At 42.1% G+C, this 24,056-nt stretch overlaps 1 protein-coding gene across 2 annotated transcripts in view; it reads right to left on the bottom strand.

Moving 5' to 3' along the window:
* Positions 1-24,056, bottom strand: part of FAM3B (FAM3 metabolism regulating signaling molecule B) — a 71,452-nt gene that overhangs the window by 16,880 nt on the left and 30,516 nt on the right. The window lies entirely within an intron of this gene.

Genomic DNA, 24,056 nt, shown 5'->3' with positions numbered 1-24,056 from the left:
CAGAGTTGTTGGATGTTCTCTTCTTTTTTGTTTTTCCAAGTTTTTCTTTCTTTCTTTCTTTTTTATTTTCTTCTTCTCCTTTTCTCAGTTTGGGAGGTATTACTGACATATTCTTTTTTTTTTTTTTAATCACAACATCATGATTTATTAAAGCACAGCATTCTGTACAACAAAGGGCCTTAACAGTTGTCTATTTTCAGCCAAACTTCTCTATAAGTTAGTTTCTCTTAATAAAAAACATGTTATACTTTAGTAATTTAACTGATGAGGAAGTTACCATAATACCTATTTTAACACTGAACAAATCTAACCACCTATTGGACATTAATGTAAAGTCCTGACATACAATTTGATTTAAAACTTTTCAAAATAAATTCATTAAAGCAGGTTCCTTGTGAAAATATGTAAGAATGAAAGCTAGCATAATAGCAGGTGCAGTCTTTCCATTTTATTAACCATAGAAGATACTTGTTTAAAGAGTCTAATAGAGACATTAACTGTGTAAAAGCTGATGATATTTAGTCTTAAATACAAGCACCAACACAGAAAAGATATTGTGTCAGTTCAGTTCAGTTCAGTCGCTCAGTCGTGTCCAACTCTCTGTGACCCCATGAATCGCAGCACGCCAGGCCTCCCTGTCCATCACCAACTCCCGGAGTTCACCCAGACTCATGTCCATCAAGTCAGTGATGCCATCCAGCCATCTCATCCTCTGGCGTCCCCTTCTCCTCCTGCCCCCAATCCCTCCCAGCATCAGAGTCTTTTCCAATGAGTCAACTCTTCGCATGAGGTGGCCAAAGTACTGGAGTTTCAGCTTTAGCATCATTCCCTCCAAAGAAATCCCGAGGCTGATCTCCTTCAGAATGGATGGTTGGATCTCCTTTTGTCCAAGGGACTCTCAAGAGTCTTCTCCAACACCACAGTTCAAAAGCATCAATTCTTCAGCGCTCAGCTTTCTTCACAGTCCAACTTTCATATCCATACATGACCACTGGAAAAACCATAGCCTTGAATAGATGGACCTTTGCTGGCAAAGTAATGTCTCTGCTTTTCATTATGCTATCTAGGTTGGTCATAACTTTCCTTCCAGGGAGTAAGCATCTTTTAATTTCATGGCTGCAATCACCATCTGCAGTGATTTTGGAGCCCAAAATAATAAAGTCTGACACTGTTTCCACTGTTTCCCCATCTATTTCCCATGAAGTGATGGGACCAGATGCCATGATCTTCGTTTTCTGAATGTTGAGTTTTAAGCCAACTTTTTCACTCTCCTCTTTCACTTTCATCAAGAGGCTTTTTAGTTCCTCTTCACTTTCTGCCATAAGGGTGGTGTCATCTGCATATCTAAAACTCCATTAATTCTACACTTATGAGGATCATTTCTTTATGTAAGGATAATCTCATTTATGAATTACACACGATATGTAGTTTAGGATCCATCTACATTATGCTTGTAACTGCATGCTGCTGCTGGTAAGTCGTTTCAGTCATGTCCGACTCTCTGAGACCCCATGGACTGCAGCCTACCAGGCTCCTCCATCTATGGGATTTTCCAGGCCAGAGTACTGAAGTAGGTTGCCATTGCCTTCTCCTTACTGACATATTCTTAAGCTCACTGATACTTTCCTTGGATGTGTCTAGTCCACTAATGAGCCCATCAAAGGTGTTCTTCATTTCTGCCTTTTCCTTTTGATTCTTCCTTGGGATTTCCATGTCTCTGTTTACATTACTCATTTTGTTCTTGCATTCTGCTCACTTTTTCCATTACAGCTCTTAGTATATTAACCATAGTTGTTTTAATATTCCTTTTGTGTTAATTCCAAAATCTCTGCTATATTTGGGTAAGCTACTGATGCTTTTTATGCCTCTTTAAATTGTTGTTGTTATTGTTTTTACTTTTAATAAGCATTGTTATTTTTTGCTGAAAGCCAGACATGGATAACTCGGTGTTTAACATGAACTTTATGTTCATCTGGCAAGGAGCTGGGTTATGTGTACTATCTGCTACAGCTGTAAATGTCAGAGGCTAACATTTCTCCCTGCCTTCTTGAGTATCCCTATAGGTTCGTCTAGTCAAGGCTATGGTTTTTCCTGTGGTCATGTATGGATGTGAGAGTTGGACTGTGAAGAAGGCTGAGCACCGAAGAATTGATGCTTTTGAACTGTGGTGTTGGAGAAGACTCTTGAGAGTCCCTTGGACTGCAAGGAGATCCAACCTGTCCATTTCCATTCTGAAGGAGATCAGCCCTGGGATTTCTTTGAAAGGAGTGATGCTAAAGCTGAAACTCCAGTACTTTGGCCACCTCATGCGAAGAGTTGACTCATTGGAAAAGACTCTGATGCTGGGAGGGATTGGGGGCAGGAGGAGAAGGGGATGCCAGAGGATGAGATGGCTGGATGGCATCACTGACTCAATGGACGTGAGTCTGAGTGGACTCGGGGAGTTGGTAATGGACAGGGAGGCCTGGCATGCTGCGATTCATGGGGTCGCAAAGAGTCGGACACGACTGAGCGACTGATCTGATCTGATAGGCTTTTTAGACCCTGATGCTGGGAAAGATTGAGGGCAAGAAGATAAGGGGGAGACAGAGGATGAGATGGTTAGATAGTATCACTGACTCAATGGACATGAATTTGAGCAAGCTCCAAGAGATTGTGAAAGACAGGAAAGCCTGGTGTGTTATAGTCCATGGGGTCACAAAGAGCCAGACTTGACTTAAGGACTGAACAACAACAGACTCTTCAACACTGGGTTTGAGACTTTTGGTTCTTCTCAGCTTTAATCCTTTGTTATCTTACAGGAGTCCTATTATGTGGTAATGATACGTTGGATGAGGACATGTTCTCTAGTCATGTGACTAGGTCTCAGTCTCTCAGTGAGCCTGTGCCCCTGGGTTGTGGCCTTCACAAGTGACCTAATTTTTTCTTTCACTCCTTAGGTGAGACAGAAAGGCCAGAGGGGCCTGGAGTTGGGTATTTTCCTCCCAACACAGGTTAGCCTTTGTTAAAATCTACATTGGTTAGACTCTGGTAAAACCACTTCCCTTGAAGTCAGGCTATTGTTAAGGAGAGCAGAACACTGTGAACATATTTCAAAAGGGCTATTTTTCTACTGGCTTCCCTGGAAGTTCAGCTGGTAAAGAACATGCCTACAATGCAGGAGACCTCGGTTCGATTCCTGGGTTGGGGAAGATCTCCTGGAGAAGGGATTCCCTCCAGTATTCTTGGACTTCCCTGGCGGCCCAGTTGGTAAAGAACTGAAAGTGGCTCGGTCATGTCTGACTCTTTGTGACCCCATGAACTACACAATCCATGGAATTCTCCAGGCCAGAATACTGGAGTGGGTAGCCTTTCCCCTTCTGCAGGTGATCCCAACCCAGGGATGGAATCCAGATCTCCTGTATAGCAGGTGGATTCTTTACCAGCTGAGCCGCAAGGGAAGCCCAAGAATACTGGAGTGGGTAGCCTATCCCTTCTCCAGCAGACCTTCTGGACCCAGGAATTGAACCAGAGTCTCCTGTATTGCAGGCGGATTCTTTACCAACTGAGCTATCAGGGAAGCCCTAGTTGGTAAAGAATCGGTCTGCAATGTGGGAGACCTGAGTTTGATTCCTGGGATGGGAAGATCCCCTGGAGTGGGAAATGGGAACCCATTTCAGTATTCTTGCCTGGGAAATCCCCATGGACAGAGGAGCCTGGCGGCTATAGTCCATGGGGTTGCAGAGTCAGACACTACTGAGCGACTTAGCAAAGCACAGCACAGCACTGTTCCATTGCCACTGCCAGAAGCTCAAGGGGATTTTTTTCTTTGATCTTCACTCCAAAAGCCTGGTAGGGCTCTTGGAGGAAAAACTCAGGAAGGCCTAGGAGCTCCTCCAAGGCTTGTCTTCAAGGAGTTAATCTCTCAAGCTTGTCCAAGCTCAATCTCCAGCAGTTAGTCATTTTACCTTTAAGGGTTCCTACCTAATGCAGGCTCCAGCTGAGCTCTCTGCTCCAGGTAAGCTGTGATTCTATGAATCTGCCTGTCTCTCCAGTTTTCAGGGTAGTTGTTTGCCCTGTGATCTCAATTATTTTGTATGTACATGTTTTTAATATACAGCATAATTTGGGATTTTTGTGCTGTGATTCAATCTAAGAATCGCCTTCTTGGCAGTTTATAGGCCACTTATTAACATGTGAGATATATTTGGGTGTGTGTGTGTGTGTGTGTGTGTGTGTGTGTGTGTGTGTGATGCTTTTATACTTGGGTTGTTTTCATTGCTTTTCAAATATTTAAACTTTTGCTTTCACTATATGGGGTGTATTTGCTTTGCTAAAGGTCCTATATTGACTACAGCATGGACATGCTTAGTCATTCAGTCATGTCCAATTCTTTGTGGCCCCATGGACTCCTCTGTCCATGGGATTTCCCAGGCAAGAATGTTGGAGTGGGTTGCCATTTCCTACTCTAGAGGATCTTCCTGACCCAGGGATTGAACCCATGTCTCTCGTGGCTCCTGCACTGGCAGGAGGATTCTTTACCACTGGGCTACCTGGGAAGCCAAAACTAAATCATGTTGTGCTGCGCTTAGTCACTCAGTCATGCCTGACTCTTTGTGACCCCATAGCCTGTAGCCCACAAGGCTCCTCTGTCCATAGGAATTCTCCAGGCAAGAATACTGGAGAGGCTTGTCATTCCCTCCTCCAGGGGATCTTCCCAACCCAGGGATCAGAACCAGCTCTCCTGCATTGCAGGTGGATTCTTTACCATCTGAGCCACCAAAGAACTCATGGTAAGCATGTTTAAAAAAGATGTCTAAAAAATAAAAAGCAAAGTATGGAGAACAGTTTTACAACACAAAAGGGCTAACTACCTTAATACATAAAGAAATCAATTTTAGAAGCCCAATGATAGTAATAAAATGGGCAAGAGATATGAACAGTTCACAGGACATACCATTCTCCTTCAGTCTCTGCAAAGAGTTGGTTCCAGGATTTGCCATGGATACCCAAATCCAAGTGCTGAAGTTGCATAGCTGATCCTTGTATCTGCCAGATCCACATCAGTGGATTCAACCAAGCACAGATCATAGACATAGAGGGGGAGAGCTGACATACAGCTAGGTGTTTTTAGCATGAAAAGACCCTGGATTCACCTGGGTTCACTCACAGCAAGAATAATGAGAGTAAAACACTATCTGAGATGAACGTTCTTCTCTTGGAATGGAAAAAAATAAAAATATGGGTCAACATGCTTTGTTGGACAGACTATGAGGAAGCAATCATTCTCGTTGTGTTCATCTGAGCCCTCTGAGAAGCAGATAACGAAACCGAGCTAAATGCCAAGAATTTTTGTTGTGAAAATAGAGAAGATAACAGGGATGGTGGGCAGACCCAACTCAAGCCTGACTCTAAGGGGAGGAAAAGCTGGGGTGGACATGTCCCAGGCCACTAGGCAGTCTCAGGAGGTTACAGCAAGGTCACTGGACATCTGAGACCTCAATCTGGTCTTCAGCTGAGCTTGTGTTTCCCAGGAATGGAGCTTCCTGCTTCTAGGTTCTGACAAGGGTTATTATCTTTTTGGCCAAAATGTATTCAAGCTCTCCAAGCTCTTTTTCAAATTTTAAAAATCATCTTATTTATTTATTTATTTAATTTTTGGCTATGCTGGGTCTTGGTTGCTGCGCAGACTCTTCTCTAGTTGTGGTGAGTGGGAGCTACTCTCTAGTTTCGGTGTGTGGGCTTTTCATTGCCGTGGCTTCTCTTGCTCTGGAGCATGGGTTCTAGGAAGCTCCGACTTCAGTTGTTGTGGCTCCCAGGCTCTACAGCACAGGATCAATTCGGACTTAGTTGCTCCGCAGCATGTGGGATCCTCCCAGATCAGGGATTTGAACCTGTGTCTCCTACAATTCTGAAGTTCATGGGCTCGCAAAGAGTTGGACACGACTGAGTGACTGAACATCTCCTGCATTGCCAGGTGGGTTCTTTACCACCACTGAGCCACCAAGGAAGCCCTGCCCTGAAATCTTTTTAAACTAGGCTTGACTTTTGGATAAACTTCGGTGTTTATCTTCACATTGTCCAATTTAAGTAGGAATTCTGCTAAGTCAGTTTAAAGGTGTGGTTAAATGTCCCCATCAGTTTCCTTATCCTCCTAGCCTCTAGGTGATGTCTGATCACCCTGGCCCGCCTTTAGCAAGAATCTTGTTAGCCTGTTTAGCCAGAATGCCCTAATCGCCAGTGCTTCCTCTTGGTAGGCTTCCATCCATGGTCTCCACACTGTTTCTTGGCTCTCACTTCTTGCCCACGATGTATCTGGAGTTGAATCCTATTTCTCACCTTCACTGCAGGACCTCACGGCAGTCGTCCCCACATCTACTGCCATCACTCCCTTGAATAAAGTCTGACTGGCCATTTTCACAAAGTGTCATGAACATTTTTTTTTTTTTTTTTCTGTAATAGTCCTCAATCACTGGCTGGAAGCAGACAGGGGAAGCCTGGTCTCCAGCAAACCTGCTAGGGATTTCAAAATGCAGCAGCTGGAACTCTTCCTCAATGAACTTCCTGCCACTAGAAATCTGAGAAGTGCAATCTCACAGTCACCTCACTCAAATGTTGCTGGAGGGACAGTTGCTTAATTCCAGGCAATGACTTAAGATTCAAAGTGGATGCTATTTATACAGTGCTGTGCTGTGCTGTGCTTAGTCATGTCCGACTCTGCAATCCCACAGATTGTAGCCCGCAAGGCTCCTCTGTCCATGGGATTCTCCAAGCAAGAATACTGGAGTGGGTTGCCATGCCCTCCTCCAGGGGCTCTTCCCGACCCAGGGATTGAACCCAGGTCTCCTGCATTGCAGGCAGATTCTTTACTGTCTAAGCCAGCAGGGAAGCCCATGAATACTAGAATGGGTAGCCTATCCCTTCTCCAGGGGATCGTCCCGACCTCAGAATCAAAGAGGGGTCTCCTGCATTGCAGGTGGATTCCTTACCAGCTGAGCTACCAGGGAAGCCCATTTATATAGTAACACTGTAGTAAGTATGCAGTAATCAATAAGTCTATACTCAGCCAAACTATCAGTTGATTGTGAGTGGGAATGAATACACTTTAAACATGAAGAATCTTTAAAAAAAACATTACCTCCCCTTGTACCCTTTTCTCAAGATGTTACTGGAAGGTGTGCTTCAGCAAAACATGGGTGAAAACTAAGAAAGCAGAAGGTACTGTATCCAGGAAACAGGGGCTCCAACTGCAGAGGAGACAGAGGTCATCCAGAGTGGTGTTAGAGAAGGGTCCTGGGATGACAGACACACAGTGGCTTCAGGACAACCTGGCTGATTGGAGCGGAACAGAAGCTTCACAAGGTGAAGTTGGCAAATACCTGATGTGAGAGATTTATTTTAACTGGAGGAAATTTAGGGATTAAATGGACATTAAGTTCATGGAAAACCAAGAGAGCCAACCACAAACAAAATGTAATTATTGTACACAACACGCTTCAGTCATGAAGAACATTTGCTTCATCCCATTAGTAAAAAACCAAACTAGAGGCTAGAGTTTGAATATATCCTGAGACAGACCCTCACAGCCACATAACCAAAACTTAAAACCTTCCTGATGCCCCTCCAATGCTCACTTTGACCTTAAACAAAACCTACACTTTCTTCATGTCATCATGACCTTGCAGTTATGAACAAGTCAGCTCATGCAATACAAAGACATGTAAGTTTCTAGTAACAAATCACACTAGAAGACAAGGCACTTATTCATTCAAGATTTATAAACCCAGTCGTGAGCACTGGGAGCCACACCTCCTAACCAACTTCCAGCTGGAAGTACTCTTGTTCGCCAGAAGTTGGGTTCTCACTTGGTAAAATATTCCAATCAAGTAAAGGTCTCTGAATTTTATGCTCACAGTTATAATCATGTGAAGGCTGAATTTTGCTCAAACCACAATGACAGTATAGTGACTTAATCAGAACAATGGTAAGGAAAGAGGACAGGAATTGTGTGATACAATAGAAGACAGCTAAGCTCCCAAGGGGCAAGTTCCCTTCTCCAGGGGATCTTCCCAACTCAGGGGTCAAACTCAGGTGTCCTGCATTGCAGGTAGATTCTTTACCATCTGTGTCAGAAGGGAAGCCCAAGGAAAGAGAACAGAAATTGTGTGGTACAGCAGAAGAGAGCTGACCTACTGGGGCAAGGCAGCAGATAAAACAGGAAAACGAGAGTATGGTATAATCTTGCTGATCAGAGGCAGGGATGTGAGTGAGCAGGGAGCTCTGCTGACAGCTGGAGGGGCTGTTCCCAGGGCAGGAGTGCCTGCAGGTGCCCAGACCATGACATTTGTAGGGCTGAAGGAAATCCAAAAAAAAAAAAAAAAAAAACCAACAAAATACTTGTCATTCTACACAAATCTGCACCTTTCTATATAAGACAACGAGGTCTCTACAACCTGAACTGTCTGTTCCAGGAGTCAGTAAGAGAAAATACAATGCTAAAGCCACAAACAAGTGTCTTGGCATCTGGGCCGCATTTATTCCTGTTCCTTTTAATTTGCTTTTATTTCTGCTTATCCTGCTTTATTCTGCATTGAATTTTGAAAAACATCTAGAATAATTGTTGGAAGCAGGCAAGCTACCTTTGGGTGTTACACATTCATAGAAAGATTTAGTGGTTCCTTTAGACTACTGGATTTAAGGTGGTCCACTCAGCAGATCCTATGCTCCCCAGGGTGGAATCCTGGCCCTGTCACTAACAGCTGTGTGATGAGGGGCAGGTGATTGAACCTTTCACCTGTCTGTGACTCGTTTTCTTGTCAGTATCATGGGAATCATAATGGTAACTACCTCAGAGGGAGTCATATGAAGTTAATGTTTAAGTGAGGTGGTGTGTACCACCAGGTAGGATGATATACTCCTACGTCATGGTCTGGAGAAGGCGTCCGGCACTGTGGAGCAGGCGACTCCCAGGCTCTGGGGTCTGAGCTTGACTAACCCCCTTCTGATGATGTGATTCTAGATAAGCGACCTGACCGCCTGTGCCCAGTACTCCTAGGTCTTCCTACCGCTTCCTTTCCAAGGCATCCTGCTAAGTTTTCAACCTATCTCACTGACAATTCTGTTCATTAGGCCATCACCTCTGAAATTATATCAATTAGGTTCAGTTCAGTCGCTCAGTTGTGTCCACTCTGACTCTTTGCAACCTCATAGACTGTAGCACGCCAGGCTTCCCTGTCCATCACCAACACCAGGAGCTTGCTCAAATTTATGTCCATCGAGTCAGTGATGCCATCCAACCATCTCATCCTCTGTTGTTCCCTTCTCCTCCTGCCTTTCCCAGCATCAGTCTTTTCCAGTGAGTTAGTTCTTCCCATCAGGTGGCCAAAGTATCGAAGCTTTACCTTCAGCATCAGCATTAGTCCTTCCAATGAATATTCAGGACTGATTTCCTTTAAGATTGACTGGTTTGATCTCCTTGCAGTCCAAGGGACTGACACAATTACCATACAGCATTACCATCAGTTCAGTCCAGTTCAGTTGCTCAGTCATGTCCGACTCTTTGGGACCCTATGGGCTGCAGCATTCCAAGCCTCCCTGTCCATCACCAACTCCTGGAGTTTACCCAAACTCATGTCCATTGAGTTAGTGATGCCATCCAACCATCTTTCATCCCCCTCTCCTCCCGCCTTCAATTTTTCCCAGCATCAAGGCCTTTTCCAATGAGTCAGTTCTTTGCATCAGGTGGCTAAAATATTGGAGTTTCAGCTTCAACATCAGTCCTGACGATGAATATTCAGGGCTGATTTCCTTTAAGATTGACTGGTTGGATCTCCTTGCTGTCCAAGCGACTCTCAAAGTTTTCTCCAACACCACAGTTCAAAAGCATCAGTTCTTCCATGCTCAGCTTTCTTCATGGTCCAACTCTCACATCCATACATGACTACTGGAAAAACCATAGCTTTGACTAGACAGACCTTTGTTGGCAAAGTAATGTCTCTGCTTTTTAATATGCTCTCTAGGTTGGTCATAGCTTTTCTTCCAGGGAGTAAGTGTTTTTAATTTCCTGACTGCAGTCACCATCTGCAGTGATTTTGGATCCCCCAAAATAAAGTCTGTCACTGTTTCCACTGTTTCCCTATCTATTTGCCATGAAGTGATAGAACCAGATGCCATGATCTTAGTCTTCTGAATGTTGAGCTTTAAGCCAACTTTTTCACTCTCTTCTTTCACTTTCATCAAGAGGCTCTTTAGTTCTTCGTTTTCTGCCATAAGGGTGGTGTCATCTGCATATCTGAGATTATTGATATTTCTCAAGGCAATCTTGATTCCAGCTTGTGCTTCATCCAGCCCAGTGTTTCTTATGATGTTCTCTGTATATAAGTTAAATAAGCAGAGTGACAGTATACAGCCTTGACGTACTCCTTTTCCTATTTGGAACCAGTCTGTTTTTCCATGTCCAGTTCTAACTGTTACTTCCTGACCTGCATATAGGTTTCTCAAGAGGCAGGTCAGGTGGTCTGGTACTCCCATCTCAGAATTTTCCACAGTTTGTTGTTATCCACACAGTCAGAAGCTTTGGCATAGTCAACAAGGAAAAAATAGATATTTTTCTGGAACTCTCTTGCTTTTTTGATAATCTAACGAATGTTGGCAATTTGATCTCTGGTTCCTCTGCTTTTTCTAAAACCAGTTTGAACATTTGGAAGTTCACAGTTCACGTACTGTTTAAAGTATTACCATGGACATTGGCAAACTCTGTTCTCTCCATCTATACCAATGGTTCTTCTTTTTTTTAATTGAAGGATAATTGCTTTACAGAATTTTGTTGTTTTCTCTCAAAACTCACCATGAATCAGCCATAAAGATACATATATCCTCTACCTTTTGAACCTCCTTCCCATCTCCATCCCCATCCAACCCCCCTAGGTTGAGACAGAGCCCCTGTTTGAGTTTCTTGAGCCATACAGCAAATTCCCATCCACTGTCTATTTTACATATGGTATTGTAAATTTCCATGTTACTATTTCCATACATCTCACCCTCTCCTCCCCTCTCCCCATGTCCATATGTCTGGTTGTCTGTTGCTAACCTGTAAATAAGTTCTTCAGTATCATTCTTCTAGATTTTGTATGTATGTGTCAGAATATGATATTTATCTTTCTCTTTCAGACTCACTTCACTCTGTATAACAGGATCTAGGTTCACCACCTCATCAGAACTGGCTCAAATGTGTTCCTTTTTATGGCTGAGTAATATCCATTCTGAGTAATACATGAGATGTTCAACACTGAAATCAGATTGATTATATTCTTTGCAGCCAAAGATGGAGAAGCTCTATACAGTCAGCAAAAACAAGACTGGGAGATGACTGTGGCTCAGATCATGAACTCCTTATTGCCAAATTCAGACTGAAATTGAAGAAAGTAGGGAAAACCACTAGACCATTCAGGTATGACCTAAATCAAATCCCTTATGATTATACAGTGGAAGTGAGAAATAGATTTAAGGGACTAGATCTGATAGACAGAGTGCCTGATGAACTATGGACTGAGGTTTGTGACATTGTACAGGAGACAGGGATCAAGACCATCCTCAAGAAAAAGAAATGCAAAAAAGCAAAACGGCTGTCTGAGGAAGCCTTACAAATAGCTGTGAAAAGAAGAAAAGTGAAAAGCAAAGGATAAAAGGAAAGATATACCCATTTGAATGCAGAGTTCCAAAGAATAGCAAGGAAAGATAAGAAAGCCTTCCTCAGTGATTAATGCAAATAAATAGAGGAAACAATAGAATGGGAAAGACTAGAGATCTCTTCAAGAAAATTAGAGATACCAAGGGAACATTTCATGCAAAGATGGGCTGAATAAACAACAAAAATGGTATGAACCTAACAGAAGCAGAAGATATTAAGAGGAGGTGGCAAGAATACATGGAAGAACTGTACAAAAAAGATCTTCAGACCCAGATAATCACGATGGTGTGATCACTCACCTAGAGCCAGACATCCTGGAATGTGAAGTCAAATGGGCCTTAGGAAGCATCACTACGAACAGAGCTAGTGGAGGTGATGCAATTCCAGTGGAGCTATATCAAATCCTGAAAGATGATGCTGTGAAAGTGCTGCACTCAATATGTCAGCAATTTTGGAAAACTCAGCAGTGGCCACAGGACTGGAAAAAGTCAGTTTTCATCCCATCGCAAAGAAAGGCAATGTCAAAGAATGTTCAAACTACCGCACAATTGCACTCATCTCACATGCTAGTAAAGTAATGCTCAAAATTCTCCAAGCCAGGCTTCAGCAGTACGTGAACTGTGAACTTCCAGTTGTTCAAGCTGGTTTTAGAAAAAGCAGAGGAACCAGAAACCAAATTGCCAACATCCGCTGGATCATGGAAAAAGCAAGAGAGTTCCAGAAAAACATCTATTTCTGCTTTATTGACCATGCCAAAGCTTTTGACTGTGTGGATCACAATAAACTGGAAAATTGTGAAAGAGATGGGAATACCAGTCCACCTGACCTGCCTCTTGAGAAACCTGTATGCAGGTCAGGAAGCAATAGGTAGAACTGGACATGGGACAACAGACTGGTTCCAAATAGGAAAAGGAGTACATCAAGGCTGTATATTTCATCATGCTTATTTAATGTATATGCAGAGTACATCATAAGAAACACTGGGCTGGATGAAGCACAAGCTGGAATCAAGATTTCCAGGAGAAATATCAATAACTTCAGATATGCAGATGACACCACCCTTATGGCAGAAAGTGAAGAAGAACTAAAGAGCCTCTTGATGAAAGTGAAAGAAGAGAGTGAAAAAGTTGGCTTAAAGCTCAACATTCGGAAAACTAAGATCATGGCATCTGGTTCCATCATTTCATGGCAAATAGATGGGGAAACAGTGGAAACAGAGACAGACTTTATTTTTGGGCTCCAAAATCACTGCAGATGGTGATTGCATCCATGAAATTAAAAGACGCTTATTCCTTGGAAGGAAAGTTATGACCAACCTAGATGGCATATTCAAAAGCAGAGACATTACTTTGCTAACAAAGGTCTGTCTAGTCAAGGCTATGGTTTTTCCAGTAGGTCATGTATGGATGTGAGAGTTGGACCATAAAGCCGAGAACAAAAGAATTGATGCTTTTGAACTGTGCTGTTGGAGAAGACTCTTGAGAGTCCCTTGGACAGCAAGGAGATCTAACCAGTCCATCCTAAAAGAGATCAGTCCTGGGTGTTCATTGGAAGGACTGATGTTGAAGCCGAAACTCCCATACTTTGGCCACCTGATGTGAAGAGCTGACTCATTTGAAAAGACCCTGATGCTGGGAAAGATTGAGGGTGGGAGAAGGGGACGGCAGAGGATGAGATTGTTGGATGGCATCACCGACTTAATGGACATGAGTTTGGGTAAACTGGGAGTTGGTGTTGGACAGGGAGGCCTGGCGTGCTGCAGTTCATGGGGTCGTAAAGAGTTGGACATGACTGAGGGATTGAACTGAAACTGAGTATTCCATGTGTATATGTACCACAACTTCTTTGTCCATTCGTCTGTCCATGGGCATCTAGGTGGCTTCATGCTCTAGCTATTGTAAATAATGCTTCAATGAACAATGGGATACAAGTATCTTTTTCAATTTTGGTTTCCTCAGGGTATATGCCTAGGAGTGGAATTGCTGGGTCATATGGTGGTTTTATTCCTAGTTTTTTAAGTAATCTCCATACCTTCTTCCATAGTGGCTGTATCAATTTACATCCCACCAACAGTGCAAGAGCATTCCCTTTTCTCCACACCCTCTCCAGCATTTATTGTTTGTAGATTTTTTGATGATGGCTATTCTGACTGGTGCATTGGAGAAGGAAATGGCAACCCACTCCAGTGTTCTTGCCTGGAGAATCCCAGGGACATGGGAGCCTGGTGGGCTGCCGTCTATGGGGTCGCACAGAGTCGGACACGACTGAAGCGACTTAGCAGCAGCAGCATTCTGACTAGTGTGAGGTGATATCTCATTGTAGTTCTGACTTGCGTTTCTCTAATAATGAGTGATGTTGAACATCTTTTCATGTGTTTGTTAGCCATCTGTATGTCTTCTTTGGATAAATGTCTGTTTAGGTCTTTTTCCCACTTTTTGATTGGGTTATTTGTGTTTCTGGTATTGAGTTGTATGAGCTGCTTGTGTATTTTGGAAATTAATCCTTTGTCAGTTGTTTCATTTGCTATTATTTTCTCCCATTCTGAGGGCTGTCTTTTCACCTTGCTTATAGTTTCCTTTGTTGCGCAAAAGCTTTTAAGTTTAATCAGGTCCCACTTGTTTACTTTGTTTTTATTTCCATTACTTTAGATGGTGTGTCATAGAGGATCTTGCTTTGATATATGACATCGAGTGTTCTTCCTATGTTTTCCTCTAAGAGTTTTAAAGTTCTGGTCTAACATTTAGGTCTTTAATCCATTTTGAGTTTATCTTTGTGTATGGTTTTAGGAAGTGTTCTAATTTCATTCTTTTACATGGAGCTGTCCAGTTTTCCCAGCACCATTTATTGAAGAGGCTGTCTTTGCCCCATTGTATATTCTTGCCCCCTTTGTCAAAAATAAGGTACCCATAGTTGCATGGGTTTATTTCTGGGCTTTCTGTCTTGTTCCATTTGTCTATAGTTCTGTTTTTGTGCCAGTACCATACAGTCTTGATGACTGTAGCTTTGTAGTATAATCTGAAGTCAGGAAGGATGACTCCTTCAGCTCCATTCTTCTTTCTCAAGAAGACTGCTTTGGCTATTCAGGGTCTTTTGTGCTTCCATATGAATTGTGAAATTTTTTGTTCTAACTCTGTGAAAAATGCCCTTGGTAATTTGACAGGGATCAGATTGAATCTGTAGATTGCATTTGGTAGTATAGTCATTTTCACAATATTGATTCTTCCTACCCAGGAACATGGAATATCTCTCTCCATCTGTTTATGTCATCGTTGATTTCTTTCATTAGTGTCTTATAAATTTCTGTGTACAGTTCTTTTGTCTCCTTAAGTAAGTTTATCCCTAGATATTTAATTTTTTTTTTTTTGGTTGCAATGGTGAATGGGATTGATTCCTTAATTTCTCTTTCTGATTTTTCATTGTTAGTATATAGAAATGCAAATGATTTCTGTGTATTGATTTTGTATCCTGCTACTTTGCTAAATTCACTGGTTAGCTCTAGCAATTTTCTGATAGTATCTTTAGGGCTTTCTATGTACAGTTTGATGTCATCTGCAAACAGTGAGAGCTTTACTTCTTCTTTTCCAATCTAGATTCCTTTTATTTCCTTTTCTTCTCTGATTTCTATAGCTAGGACTTTCACAACTATGTTGAATAATAGTGGTGAAAGTGGACCCTCTTGTCTTGTTTCAGATCTTAGGGGGAATGCTTTCAGTTTTTCACCATTGAGAATAAAATTTGCTGTAGGCTTATTATATATGGCCTTTACTATGTTGAGGTAGGTTCCTTCTATGCCCATTTTTTGAAGAGTTTTAATCATAAACGGGTGCTGAATTTTGTCAAAGGCTTTTTCTGCATCTATTGAGATTATCATATGATTTTTATCTTTCAACTAGTTAATATGGTTTATCACACTGATTGATTTGCATATATTGAAGAATCCTTGCATTCCTGGACTAAACCCATCTTGATCATGGTGTATGAGCTTTTTGATGTATTGCTGAATTTTGTTTGTTAAAATTTTTCTGAGCATTTTTGCATCTATGTTCATCAGTGATATTGGCCTGTAGTTTTCTTTTTTTGTGTGTTGTCTTTGTCTGATTTTGGTATCAGGGTGATGGTGGCCTCGTAGAATGAGTTTGGAAGTGTCCCTTCTTCTGCCATTTTTTGAAAGAGTTTTAGAAGGATAGGCATTAACTCTTCTCTAAATGTTTGATAGAATTCTCCTGTGAAGCCATCTGGTCCTAGGCATTTGTTTTTTGGGAGATTTTTTTTTTATCAGAGCTTCAGTTTCAATGCTTATAATTGGGTTGTTCATAATTTCTATCTCTTCCTGGTTCAGTCTTGGAAGATTCAACTTTTCTAAGAATCTGTCCATTTCTTTCAGGTTATCCATTTTATTGCCATATAGTTGTTCATAATAGTCTCTTATAATCCTTTGTATTTCTGCATTGTCTGTTGTAACCTCTCCTTTTTCATTTCTAATTTTGTTGATCTGACTGTTTTCTCTTTTATTCTTGATGAGTCTGGCTAAAGGTTTGTCAATTTTGTTTATCTTCTCAAAGAACCAGCTTTCAGTTTTATTAATCTTTACTACTGTTTCTTTCTTTTGTTTTTCATTTATTTCTGTTGGATTTTTTGATTTCTTTCCTTCTACTAATTTTGGTGTTTTTTTTTTTGTTGTTGTTGTTCTTCTTCTTCTTTTTCCAGTTGTTTTAGGTGTAAAGTTAGGTTGTCTATTTGATGCTTTTCTTATTTCTTGAGGTAGGATTGTATTGCTATAAACTTCCCTCTTAGAACTGCTTTTGCTGCACCCCTTAGGTTTTGTGCTGTCGTGTTTTCATTGTCATTTGTTTCTAGAAACTTTTTGATTTCCCTTTTGATTTCTTCAGAAACCTGTTGGTAATTTAGAGACATGTTGTTTAATCTCCATGTGTTTGTGTGTCTTACAGGTTTTTTCTTGTAATTGATATCTAGTCTCATAGCGTTGTGGTCAGAGAAGATGTTTGAAATGATTTCAATTTTTTTAAATTTACTGAAGTTTGATTTGTGACCCAAGATGTAGTCTATCCTGGAGAATATTCCATGTGCACTTGAGAAGAAGGTGTATTCTTCTGTATTTGGATGTAATGTCCTGAAGATATCAATGAGATCCATCTCATCAAATGTGTCATTTAACACTTGTGTTTCCTTATTAATTTTCTGTTTTGATGATCTGTCCATTCATGTGAGTGGGGTGTTAAAGTTTACTATTATTATGTTATTGTCAATTTCTCCTTTTACGTCTGTTGGTGTTTTGTCTTATGTATTGAGGTACTCTTATGTTGGGTGCATAGATATTTACAATTGTTATGTCTTCCTCTTGGATTGATCCCTTGATCATTATGTAGTGTCCTTTCTTATCTCTTGTAATATTTATTTTAAGGTCTATGTTGTCTGATATGAAGATTGCTATTCCATCTTTCTTTTGCTTCTCATTTGCATGGAATATATTTTCGCATCCTTTCACTTTCAGTCTATAAGTGTTTTTTAGGTCTGAAGTGGGTTTCTTGTAGACAGCACATATATGAGTTTTGTTTTTGTATCCATTCAGCCAGTCTGTGTCTTTTGGTTAGAGCATTTAATCCATTTACATTTAAAGTAATTATTGATATATTTGCTCCTATTGCTATTTTCTTAATTGTTTGGAGTTGATTTTGTAGATCTTTTTTCTTTTCTTGTACTTCTTGACTATATAAGCCATTTTAACATTTGTTGTAAAGCTGGTTTGGTAGTACTGAATTCTCTTAACTTTTGCTTGTCTGAAAAGCTTTTTATTTCTCCATCAATTTTGAATGAGATCCTAGATGGGTACAGTAGTCTTGGTTGTAGATTTTTCCCTTTCAGTACTTTAACTATATCCTGCCATTCCCTTCTGGCCTGCAGAGTTTCTGCTGAAAGATCAACTGTTAAGTGTACGGGATTTCCCTTGTATGTTACTTGTGGCTTCTCCCTTGTTGCTTTTAATATTCTTTCTTTGTGTTTAGTCTTTGTTAGTTTGATTAGTTTGTGTCTTGGCGTGTTTCTCCTTGGGTTTATCCTGTATGGGACTCTTTGTGCCTCTTGGACTTGGTTGACTACTTCCTTTTCCATGTTGGGGAAATTTTCAACTATAATCTCTTCAAAATTTTTCTCATACTCTTTCTTTTTCTCTTCTTCTTCTGGGATCTGTATATTTTGAATGTTAGTGCATTTGATATTGTCCCAGAGGTCTCTGAGACTATCCTCAGTTCATTCTTTTTACTTTTTTTCTTCAGAAATTATTTCCACCATTTTATCTTCCAGCTCACTGATTCATTCTTCTGCCTCAGATGTTCTGCTATTGATTCCTTCTAGAGTATTTTTAGTTTCAGTAATTGTGTTGTTTGTCTCTGTATGTTTATCCTTTAATTCTTCTAGGTCTTTATTAGTTGATTCTTACATTTTGTCCATTTTGTTTTCAAGGGTTTTGATCATCTTTACTATCATTACTCTCAATTATTTTTCAGGTAGTTTGCCTATTTCCTCTTCATTTATTTGTACTTCTGTGTTTCTAGTTTTTTCTTTCATTTGTGTAGTATTTCTCTGCTTTTTCATTATTTTTTTTTAAACTTACTATGTTTGAGGTCTCCTTTCCCCAAAAGATTCTTGATGAAAGTTAAAGAGGAGAGTAAAAAAGTTGGCTTAAAGCTCAACATTCAGGAAACGAAGATCATGGCATCTGGTCCCATCACTTCATGGGAAATAGATGGGGAAACAGTGAAAACAGTGTCAGACTTTATTTTCTTGGGCTCCAACATCACTGCAGATGGTGATCGCAGCTGTGAAATTAAAAAACACTTACTCCTTGGAAGGAAAGTTATGACCAACCTACATAGCATATTGAAAAGCAGAGACATTACTTTGCCAACAAAGGCCCATCTAGCCAAGGCTATGCTTTTTCCAGTGGTCATGTATGGATGTGAGAGTTGGACTGTGAAGAAAGCTGAGCACCGAAGAATTGATGCTTTTGAACTGTGGTGTTGGAGAAGACTCTTGAGGGTCCCTTGGACTGCAAGGAGATCCAACCAGTCCATCTTAAAGGAGATCAGTCCTGGGTGTTCATTGGAAGGAATGATGTTGAAGCTGAAACTCCAATACTTTGGCCACCTCATGCAAAGAGCTGACTCATTGGAAAAGACTCTGATGCTGGGAGGGATTGGGGGCAGGAGGAGAAGGGGATGACAGAGGATGAGATGGCTGGATGGCATCATTAACTTGATGGATGTGAGTTTGAGTGAACTCCGGGAGTTGGTGATGGACAGGGAGGCCTGGCATGCTGCAATTCATGGGGTCGCAAAGAGTCGGACATGACTGAGCGACTGAACTGAACTTTCCCAGGCTTCAAGATTGAAGTCTTTCTTCCTTTTGGTTTCTGTCCTCCTAAGGTTGGTCCAGTGGTTTGTGTAAGTTTCTTTTAGGGTGAGATTTGTGCTGAGTTTTTGTTTGTTTTTCCTCTGATGGTCAAGGTTGAGTTAGGTGGTAATCCTGTCTGTTGATGATTGGGTTTGTATTTTTGTTTTGTTTTGTTTAGATGAGGCATCCTGCACAGGGTGCTACTGGTGGTTGGGTGATGCCAGGTCTTGTATTCAACTGGTTTCCTTTATGTGAGTTCCCAGTATTTGATACTCCTTAGAGTTAGTTCTCTGGTAGTCTAGGGTCTTGGAGTCAGTGCTCCCACTCCAAAGGCTCAGGGCTTGATCTCTTTTCAGGAATGACGATTCCACAAGTGGTTTGTTATGGCATTAAGTGAGATTAAAACAAATATCCAAAAATAAGAAACCAAAGATGAACCACAGACAAATGGCAGTCTGAAAACCGGTAAATAATAATTAAAATAATGAAATATACACATATGCATATACACCCATGAGCAAAGAGAAAACAGTCCAACAAAAATAAAGTACAGTAGATTGACCCAGCGAACAAAGAAATACCAAATTATATTTACTAGTTATAAGAACAAAGCTAACTAAAGCACAAACTGGAAAACAAAACTAAAGCAAGGTGCCAAGTGGGAAATAAAGCAATGAAAAGAAAAGTAACAAATATGTTGAGAGGAAAGGAAAGAAATAAAAATACAAAGAATAGATATGCAAAGTTAAATCAAGGTAGATGAAGAAAATTTTTATACATTAAAGATTAACTTAAAGGGGGAAAGAACAGTAAGAAAGCCAAACAAATGTATAAATGTAGAAAAAAATAATAACAGGTTTAAAAAATTTTAAATTAAAAAAAGAGAAAAGAAAAAAGAAATTTTTTTTTTAAAAAAGGAAAACTCCACAGAACTGCAAAAGCCCAACACAGAGGTAGAGGTTTATAACAACAATAAAAAATGTGACTGAAGGGAAAAAAAAGCTCAAAAGCTTAATTAGATTTCATAGTGCCGATAAAATCAACAACTCCAACAGAGGGGTGATAAAAGGGGAAAAAAATCCAAAAAATCTACAGAACAAGTGAAAACATAAGAATAATAAACCTTTTTCTTGAGTCACTGCTGTCAGAGTCCTTTCCTTCGCTTGGAGGCACAGTCCACCTCACCTCCCTAGAATGCCCTCCAACACTGTGCTGATCTCTGTACCTGCTGTGGGGGCAGCTCAGATTCTAATCTGGTCCTACTCCTGTGTGTTCTTGCCTTCGATGTCCACAGCTATCAGAACTAGTGCGTTTTCTTCTCTGGGAGCTCTCAGTGCCCTTTTATATATTTCATAGACAGAGTGTGCCTAGTTGATTGTGTGGATTTTGTCTGTAGCTTGTACAGCTGGTGGGAAGGTTTTTGGGTCTTCTTCCTTAGCCATACTGCCCCTGGGTTTAAATTGTGGTTTTATTTCCACCTCTGCATGTGGGTCATCCACTGAGGTTTGCTCCTGAGGCTTGCCTGGAGGACTTGGGTTTGCCCCTGTGAGGGCCAGGTGTGGAGGTCGTGAAGCTGCCTGGGTTTCAGGGGTTCTGGCAGCACCAGGTAACTCAGGGGAGTTGGCGGCTAGGGCAGCAGGAAACACAGTGCTCTAGAAGGGTATGGCAACCAGTATTGGTCAATACATTCCAGTATTCTTGCCTGGAGAACCCCTTCCCTGACAGACAAGCCTGGCAGGCCGCAGTCTACAGGGCCACAAAGAGTCAGACACGACCGAAGAGACCCTGTGCACATGGATGAAAGACTTTTTTTTGCCTGTGGCAGCTCTGCCCCAGTGAGAGTTGAACATGAAGGCAGTGCAGCTGCTTGGCTTGAGGCGACCCTGGCGGCACCAAGTGTGCAGGGACACAGACTGCCTCCACCGCAGGAGTTATGGCTCTATCAGAGCCTCTTGTAGCTGGCGATCAGAAGGCCTCTTTGGCCATTGTTTCTCCATAACTCTGCCCATTCAGACACTTAGAGGGCTCCCTTCCCTGAGGTCCTTCTCTGTTGTTTGGTGCATCAGGCACACAGAGGGGGCCCCTCTGACTGGGGTCCTATTCTGTAAATCGGTGCATCAGGCACTTAAAGGCGCACCCTGGGTGGGGTCCTGCTCTGTAGTTCAGTGCATCAGGCGTTTGACAGGCCAGCCTCTCTATTGTTCAGCTGCCAGTGCTGGCGTGTGGGGAGAGAAAGCCTATGGTGATGGCTCCACCCACTACATGTGACTCAGCAGTTTCGCCTTGCTCCTATGGCTGCCCAGCTTTTCTCCACAATCTCTTACCTCACATCCCCTCAATCCGTCTCTCCATAGTCATCAGTAGCCCTTCCCCTGGGATTGCTCCACAATCCCTAAACTCCAGCTCCTAGCCGCTGTGTCTTCCAGAGGACCTGCGTCCCTGTCCAGGGTATGTATGGCTGTGGCAAGGACTGTCTGATTCTCATTCCATTTAGGATGCCACAGATCAGCTTTTTCACTCTCAGCCCTAAATGTCTCTCCTCTGACTCAGACAACTAACCTGATGTGGGGATCAGACCCCTGCTTCAGTCCCCCACCCGCTGAGGTCCAGTCCTACTAACACTCCAGTTTTCCCCCATAGTTCCTTCATGCTACTGAGTTTTGCATGGTTCTATATATTCTTTTCCACAGGTCAGGTACTCCTGTTGGCTCTCAGCTGGTGTTCCACATGCACTTCTGTGTCTGAAGGTGTATTCCTGATGTATCTGTGGAGAGAGATGTACTCCACGTCCACCTACTCCTCTGCCAACTTGTTCTCTCCATACCAGTGGTTCTTAATGGGGTGGGGAGTAGGATTATGCCACCCTGGGGACATGTGACAATATCTGGGATGAGTGCTGTTGTCATAGCCAGAGGGAGTGGGGAAGGCTCTATGGCATCCAGTGGGTGGAGGCTTGGGGAACTGCCAAGCCTGCAATGCCCAGTGTGGCCCCCACCACACAGAACCAGCAGGCCCTTGTGTCCATGGGGTTGAGGTGGAGAACCCTGAACTGTGATGTCAGCTTCTTGGGCAGGAGCCACATGTTCCATGTCAGGGTCCCTCCACTGAGTGCCTCACCCCCAGGGGTTCATCGGTGGATGAACGTTTGTCAATAAACTGGCAGAGTGAATGGGGCTTGGAGAAGGGATGGACCTGTAGAGGGGCTATTTCTACCCAACTCACAAATACTGAACAAAGGATATGCCAGGACCGAGTAAGGCATGTGGAACTGAATCTGACCCTCTCTCTGAGTGTGCTGCTCACTTCCTGGTGGACGAGATATATGCAGAGACAAGTGACTGAGATGGAGGGAGGAAAATGCGGATGAGTCAAGTGCTCTGGGCAACAAGCAACCAACAAAGAAGGGAGGGTGGGCCTGGCTTTTGGGGAATTGATGGGATGACTCCAAATGACCTCCTGCTCAGGGTTAGGAGCACTCAGTTTCTTTTATCTGCAGTAATCACTTAATCACCCAAACCATCCTTAATTTGGGTGTTGTGGGTTACCCTGTGTTCCCTCAAAGGTCAAATGTTATACTAATCCTAAGAACCTCAGAATGTGACCTCATTTGGATACAGGACCTTTAAGGAGGTGACTCATTTAAAACAAGTTCTTTAGAGTGACCCTAATCCAATATGAAACAGCCTCTTGATGAGGGTGAAAGAGGAGAGTGAAAAAGCTGGCTTAAAACTCAGTATTCAAAAAACTAAGATCATAGAATCTGGTCCTATCACTTCATGGCAAATAGAAGGGGACAATGTGGAAACAGTGACAGATTTTATTTTCTTGAGCTCCAAAATCACTGTGGATGGTGACTGCAGCCATGAAATTAAAAGACACTTGACCCTTGGAAGAAAAGTTATGACAAACCTAGATAGTGTATTAAAAAGTAGAGACATCATTTTGCAGACAAAGGTCCGTCTAGTCCAAGCTATAGTTTTTCCAGCAATCATCATGTATGGATGTGAGATTTGGACCATAAAGAAGGAGGAGCATCAAAGAATTAATGCTTTCAAATTGTAGTGTTGGAGAAGATGCTTGAGAGTCCCTTGGACAGCAAGGAAATCAAACCAGTCAATCCTAAAGGAAATCAACCCTGAATATTCTTTGGAAGAACTGATGCTGAAGCTGAAGCTGAAGCTCTAATACTTTGGCTACCTCATGCGAAGAATCAACTCATTGGAAAAGACCCTGATGCCTGGAAAGACTGAGGCAGGAGGAGAAGGGGGCGACAGAGGATGAGATGGTTGGATGGCATCACCGACTTAATGAACAGGAGTTTGAGCAAACTCCAGGAGATAGTGAAGAACAGGGATCCTGGTGTGCTGCAGTCCATGGGGTCACAACAAATTGAACATGACTTAGCAACTGAGCAACAACAGCAATCCAATATGAACGGTGTCCTTTCAAAGAGGGGAAGTTGGGACCAAGACACAAGGAGGGAAGGTGACGTGAAGACCCAGGGTGAAAATGGCATCTGCAAGTCAAGGGGAGAACCTGAGACAGACATTCCCTAGCAGCCCCAGAAGGAACCAGCCCTGCCCACACCTTGATCTTGACGTTTGGCTTCCAGAGTGTGAGAGAATGAATGTCTGTTGTTTAAGCTGCACTGTCTGTGTACTTTGTTATGCAGCTCTAGCCATGGAACACGCTGGGCTAGGAGCGTTCCAAGTGCCAGGGATTAGTGGGCTATTAAGGGTAAAGCAGTTGCAGGGAACCTGGACTGAGTTGAGCGAGTGGTGTGAGCTGCAGGGAGAGATGACACTGACTTTATTCAGGAGGGTGAGACTCAAAACCCAAATGCAAGGACAGCTATGTCCTGAGTTTTGGTGTTTCCCTGATTTTGAAGGGCTAGAGTGCAAAATACATTCTGAAGTTTGTGCTGTGTGTGTGCAAGCGTGCTTACTTGCTTCAGTTATGTCTGACTCTGATCCTATGG

This window comes from Bubalus bubalis, chromosome 1 (genome assembly GCF_019923935.1).
Source record: "Bubalus bubalis isolate 160015118507 breed Murrah chromosome 1, NDDB_SH_1, whole genome shotgun sequence".
Classification (NCBI taxonomy): domain Eukaryota; kingdom Metazoa; phylum Chordata; class Mammalia; order Artiodactyla; family Bovidae; genus Bubalus; species Bubalus bubalis.
This window is presented reverse-complemented; position numbering and strand designations above follow the sequence as displayed.